The sequence below is a fragment of the Hydra vulgaris genome, chromosome 10, assembly GCF_038396675.1.
Source record: "Hydra vulgaris chromosome 10, alternate assembly HydraT2T_AEP".
Classification (NCBI taxonomy): Eukaryota; Metazoa; Cnidaria; class Hydrozoa; order Anthoathecata; family Hydridae; genus Hydra; species Hydra vulgaris.
In genome coordinates, this window is record NC_088929.1 from 37,951,562 (window position 1) to 37,959,042 (window position 7,481).

The window sequence follows — 7,481 nt, forward strand, 5'->3', positions numbered from 1 at the left end:
ATTTTGGGAGCATATTTCTTTTGCTCTACTAAGAAACCCTTTAAAGACGCCAGTAATTATGCTTGGGTTGATGATAGAGTTTGGTTTTATTTGAACATTGATTATCGCATCCTTACGGTGTATTTGAAATTCATAAAATCCGTTCATTGTATTTGTAATAGATATATCTAAAAAGTTAAGTTGTTTTCTTCCGTTTTCAAGTTCAACAGTATATTTTATGGACGGGTTTTGTTCATTTAAAGTTTACTGTTTTAAGAAACAGTTCTTGTTTTTCTTTCGAATCGAAGCGATAAAATATAAAACGTCATCAATATATAAAATAAATTCTTTTACTTTTTTCTTGAATGAAGGATAATTTCATTCCAAGAAAAAATCAAAGTCTTTTAAAACTATTTTATTCCAAAGAAAAGCTCCTCGAAATGAACTACTAGACTTTCCAAAAATAGTTTGAGAAAAAGGTTGCCGAATTAAACTATAATTTCTTAAGTTGTATTTACTTTTATCTTTTAAAGTATATAGATTATGAAAAGAAATAGGAGGTGCGTTAGTTTTACATTTATATATAAAATATTCAGCTGATAAATATTAAGAACTTTCATTTTTAATAAGAGAGGCTTGGTATGAGCAAATCTATCTTTAAAATGGATTAGACGAGTAACATGCTTTGCCGACAATTTAAATTTGTTTTTAATGACTAACTTTTGGAAATCCAGAAAAAACTAAAAGTCGAAAGAAATATACGGAAATGAATTATCCCTGTTGGTATTGCCTAGGAGAATACTCAAGTCACTTTTTCCTTGTTAACAGCCGCCAAAATTTTTTTTTGTCATTTAAATTTACTCAACTCATAAAACATAATATAAATACAAATAGCAGGGGCATGAAGAAGACATATTTTGTCTTATCACCAAGCCCCTTAGTCTATAAAACAAAAATTAAAAAACGTAGCACTATATAATATAAAACCTTTTTCGAAAGAGTTTGTAAAATAAAAATCATACGTCCTAATATGCCCTAATTTAACTTTTTGTTTTTGTATTGGTTAAGAAAAATTTAAATACTAAAAAAAGAAAAAAAAAGATATTTAGTATAGAAAAAAAAACTATATTATTAAAAATACGCATAATTCTGAAGCTTTCCTTTTACATCAGCATATACCTTGGAATATCTAAATAATTCTTATAAATTCTCCATAAATTTTTATAAAAGAAGAATTGAAACAATAACAAGATATATCAATTTTTGATACTTGTGTCAAAATCAGTGAAAAACAAGTTACTCAGAGGTCTGATAAACAGATTTTATTTGTTTCCAAATAAGAATGGTAGACATGTCATCAATTTTAAAGAGGTAGGCAATAATAACAAGTGGCGCGGCAATAAAAACAGTTGTTATATTAAAAGATAAAAACTTCACAGAGTTTGAACATTCAAAATCATTTTTGTTTCACAGACTAAATTTAAAGAGCCAGGATGCACTGAGTTCCCAAAAGTCTGCAAAGTCCGGGAAAGTTCTTGAATCTGAAATTAGTCAATGTTCAGTACTTTTAAAGTTAATCCAAAAAGTCCTGAAAATTGGCTTATTTGTCAACTCCTCTTTGTTTGTTTTGAGTATCTCGTATCTTGAAACACTTTTTTTTTTATAAGTTTAGTTTTTTCATTGTCTTTAATAGGTACTTTAGTGGTTCCCAAAAAAAAACTAGCAAATACACTATGAGGCATAATCAGCATAATCAAAAAATAGACAAAATGCTAATAAACACATCCTGACTTGATACTGAAGTTCGTAGAGTGCCTCATATTGTGTATTCTGAGTATTCAATTAATTCTTCAACCGATTCCGGAAATTTATTCAGCAAAATGTTTCCAGATAGCGATATTGGTGTTTCAATATGAACCCACCAAGGCCAGTTTTTGCAACATTTGGACTTGCGCCCTTTTTTATCTACGTTATCTAATGCACCATATTACACTGTTTTATTTGACTGATCCATGAACTACATTTTCAGAATCGCTAATCGGACCTTTTAGTTTAATTTTGGGAAAACAAAAACGGAATGGTTAAAACTCGTTAACTTAAATCAGAGTTTATGGGGGGCTCAACTGCATCTGACGCAAACATTTCTAGACTGTATTTATGATACAGGTAAATCAAAGATTTTACAGGTGCTATCAGATGTACCAAATATAAAGTTGCTTTTTTTAGATAACTTAAAGGAAAGAGGAAGAACTTGATTTTCTTATAGATATTGAAATCTGTGGTCTTGACATCTTAATGGAATCATAAGTTTGTCTACAGACAAACTTATGATTTTATTTATGGATATTATACTTGGTGTTATAGTTGATGGTTTTCTTAGACGGATCACTTATTTAAAGATGTTTAATTTAGTGCAGGAATCTTTACCAGCACACAAATTTGTAGCCCACACAAGTTTCACATTGGGTCAGATTGTGTCAAAATAAAAATAAAAAATGGCTATTATATTTTCGTATATTGATGAATTTATCTTTTTTTAAACAACAGAACCTTGCTGCAAATCTTTTGCTTGTAAGTAAGAAATTTCATGAAGCCTTGAAGTTGATGTGCTTTTCTATATTTTTGAATGCAAATTTTTACTTTCTTTAGTAAATTAAAAAAACCTCCAATACTTTTCAGTCTGAAAATTTTTCAAAACCTTTATTAAATATATACATGATAATTTAAAATTGATTTTTTAACGTACCACTTTGTCTAAAAAAATAACTTTCAGATAACAGAGTATAACTAAATTTTTCGCTCGACAAACAAATCTCAGGAAAATTGTGATACCTTTTCTTAGCTAAAATTGTATTGGCTTTTTTAATAAAAATATAACACACCATCTTTGAACAGTAAGACCTAAAAAACAGTCATTTAAATGACTCCTAAAAAGTGTAGTTTTGAATTTTAGGTTAAAATGAAGTATTTTGATATATATAACTACATACTAAAAAACAAATTAAGAATATCTGACCATGGTGTTTTAAAAGATGTTATTAATAGAATGAATATGATGAACACTAACAATAAGCTGGAAACATCACTAATACTTATGCAAAAGTATTAAAAAAAGTATGAGGAGTGGCTGCAGTCAGAGACTGCAGAGAATGCTTTTACGCATTTGTCTGTAAAGCAGGAAACATGTAGTAGGCCTTCAATGAAGAACTTTCATGACTGTTTACTTTGAACAAAAAACAGTCGTATTAACTCTTGCAAATGTCTCTTTTTCAACCAGTTTGTCCAACAGTATTTCTCAACCGAACCAAGAAACGTTTATTGTTAGTCTAACAAATGTATCCGATCAGACAGACCCTGCGACTTTTACAGTTTAAGTAATATATCTGATTGGCAAACACAAACAATCCCCACTTCACCATCAATTGAATCTAAAGTTGTTAATGACAAGAAAAAGCAGATCAGCACTTCTACCTTCACGCTTTAAGAACGCTTTACAACAAAAACAAACGCTTTACAACAAAAACAAATTTACTAATGCTCAACCCATACCGGAACAAATGAACGCACTAAATATATTTTAAATAAATATTTATCAAGATATACTTTTCATGTTTAAATATAAACTAAGTAGGTTCCAGAACATTTTCCAGCATACTTTTTTAAAAGCAATATAAATAAATACAGTAAAAGGGCAACAGTCGACTTTAAGATACCGTTTGAAACAACAAGATCCTTTAAAACTCTCAATTACATATCGTGGTCCCTATTTATTTAACAAAATAATTTTCAGAAACGAACCACTAATAATTTTAAACAACGAACACTCTCTGAAAATAAAGCTGAAATCTATAATAACCAAATTAAACAATTATAAAAAAAATTTTTAAATTCTAAATAAAAATTTAAATATAAAAATAACAAAAAACATCCCTAATATATATATATATAAAAAGTAACTTAACTTTTAATAAAAGTTGATAAAAAAAAAATACTAATACTAATAATAAAGTTTATATGTAACACATCAATACAGTATTGGACAAAACATTTTCAACCAACATCGAACTATACTACCACAGCAAACAGTTCAGGAGTCTGGAGTCAAAGCATGCCATGACATGAGCAATCAGCTGACAGGTGACAGCACACAGGCAGATTTTCGTTGACAAGTGCCATTTTGAAGCGGACAAAACAAGTGCAACTTTATTGGTTTGCTTCATTTTCTTAAGTCTGGTCCGTGTCAAAGTCACGGAAGTTTTTTAATAATTAAAGGAAGTATCCAGAAGTTTCCAGAAGTTTCCAGAAGCATGCAGAAGCTTCCAGAAGTTTCCAGGAGAAGCATCTGGAAGCATCCAGTAGCATCCAGAAATATCCAGAAACATTCAGAAGCATCCAGACGCATCCAGAAACTTCCAGAAGCATCGAAAAGAAGCATCTAGAATCTTCCAGAACAGGTTCACACAGGTTCATTTTACTATATAAGAGACATGTAAATTGACATGTAATTCAGTCAGTATATGGAAGTCAGTATTATCAAGACAGTTTATCGAAGTGAGTTTTATCAAAGTGTTTTATCGAAGAACATCAAGACAAGAAGTGAAATACAAAAAGTGTTTCATTACATCAATACATTCCACATCCAACCAAGACGTTGTGTTCCACAGAGCATTATTGTATCATCACAAGGTAAATGTAACACGGTAAGCCTTGAGAAGCGTGATTATTTATTTTTATTATTTTTATGACTTCAAGTTCAAAAATAGCTCCCGACAGTCTTGGATTGGAACTAAGAAAGAAAATTATTGGCGATAACGTAAGTGGAATGTCACAAAAAAGTATTTGTGATAAATATCGCGTGAAAAAATGGACCGTATCAAGACTATGTTCCAAATATCATTCTACGGAGAAGTTGGCAGCAGATAACAAAGGTGGAAGACCGCGTTCCACCACTTCTAGAGAGGATTCTATGATTTTCAGATCCATCGAGAAGGATCCCTAGATATCATCAGTCGAGATACAAAAGCAATTATAGCGGCCTGTATCGGACCGAACAACCAGACAACGTGCTGTTGAAGCCAGATTGTTTTCTCGAAGCCCTGCAAAGAAACCGCTGATTTCACTAAAAAACCAGAAGAAAAGACTCCTGTTTGCTACATCTCATATTGAATGGAATGTGCAGAAATGGCGAACTGTCCTGTTCAGTGATGAATCGAAGTTCAACATCATTGGGAGCGATGGCATTTGCCGTGTACGTCGACCGGCCGGAAAACGCCTCAATTTACGTTACTGCCATAAGACCGTGAAGCATGGTGGAGGCAATGTAATGGTCTGGGGGTGTTTTTCTGCTAACGATTTAGGTCCTATACATCGAAACGATGGAATAATGGATCGTTTCATGTATAAAAATATCCTTAAAGATGTTATGTTACCTCATCCTGAATGGAATATGGCAATAAAATGGGTTTTTCAGCAAGACAATGATCCGAAACACACTGCAAAGTAGTCAAGCAGTGGTTTCAAGACAACCATCTATCGGTGATGAATTGGCTGCCTCAATCTCCGGATCTCAACCCTATCGAGAACCTGTGGGATATTGTCAACCGCAGAACTAATCGTGAAGGTGTTCGTAATAAGGATCAACTGTTTGAACAAATCCAAAAGGCCTGGGCAGCGATTTTACAAAGTTTCATTAATCACCTGATCGAATCTATGCCTCGAAGATGCAAGGCTGTGATCGACAACAAAGGATTTGCCACGAAGTATTGATAGCGAAATACAGCTTGGTCAACATTTTGTCGAGTTGCACTTGTTTTGTCCAGAAGGAAATCAACTTTAATACTTTTGATTAATTTATTAATTTTCGTTTACAAATAATGAACTTTGTGATGAATAAAACTTGAAGAACTTTGTCTCTAAACAGTTACATAGTTATTTCTCTAAATTGAAAAAATGGAGCACTTTTTTATAAAGAAACTAAATTAGCATTATTTACACCTCCAAAATTAGCAGATTTACTTTTACTTATTGTATTTTTTATTTTAATTGGAAGAATATAGAGATATATTTTTAGGACTATTTTTCACGTTCACATTATTATTATTTCTTGGAGTTGTATGCAACTATATTTATTTGCTACGTATGTTTTGAACTTTATGTTTATGATATTTATGTTTGTATATCTTTACCGCAAATCTCTGATTGGTTACATGTAAACACTTTGTAGTTATAAAATAAACATGTATAAGTAAGAAAAAAAAAACTTGTTGAAAGTTTATCAGGATGTACAAGGAAAAATAAAGATAAAGATAAGAAAACGCAAAAAAATTCTCACTGAGACATCAACATTATTTTGTTCCAATTTAAAGATTAGGCGAATTTTTAAAATTATATCTTATTTTGCTTCAACATAAATATAATTTGTGTATTGGTACGTTATGTTAGGAGTAGAATATACAGAATAAAATAATGCTCAAAATTATTTGTTTTCAACTTGTCCCATTCCACTCCAACCGTTTTTCCATTTCACCCGGACATGGCGTGACATGGGACAATTAGTGTCATATTAAATACTTATGTCTTGAACTTTAGCAGCCGTGGCATAGAGGTTAGAGTTCTGACTCAGAACTCAGAGGTCTGAGATTCGATGTCGACTCCAGCCCAACAAGTGAGATTGGTAAGGAAGGAGGCGTTTAGCTCCTAATTGAATGCTTTTCCCCGGCGCTCTGTAATAAGACCGTAAGGACTTCTGGGAGCACTTAAATAACTACAAAATAAAATTCAATTCGTTTGTATTAAATTTTTTTCATTCAACATAATTCATTAAAGTAATGGGTTTAGCAAAAATTTCCCAAAAAAATTCAGTGAACTATAATTTTAACCCAATTTGTATGGTTTTTGTGGAAAATATAAAACGCAGCACACAAATTGAAATTTTTATCCCATCTTACCCCATTTTCCCCAACCACTTGATTTGAGTACATTTGCTGGTTTAAAATAGACAATCTTTTGGCAATACTATAAACCATCATCAACTCTGTATTGTTGCCCTTTGCGTTTTCAGTTTAAAAAAGAGTCTAAAAATATATTAATTACTGAAGAAGCTCAACTTAAAGAAGTTAGCATTTTGAATTGCGCTAAAATTGTATTAGATAATGGAAAAAAACTGCAAGTAAAGTATGTTATTGAAATAACAATGATTGATGGAAAAGTACACACGAAGCCACTCACTCAAGTCAGTGTTTCTCTGTCTGTGGATGCTTACCAAAAGACATAAACAACATTGATGCTATTCTGGAAAGGAATTACCAGGCTTTCACAAACTGCTGATCCATGGCCTACCCATCATTGATAGAATGTTACTACTGATTAGTATGATGAGTGAAGTAGCACAGTAGGCAAGCAACAAATATTTCAAGCGGTTTTGTGAACGTCATGCTCAAAAAGCTTCAAGATGTATGGCAGATTTTTTTTTTTTTTTTTTTAAGTGCCCCGAGAAGTCCTTG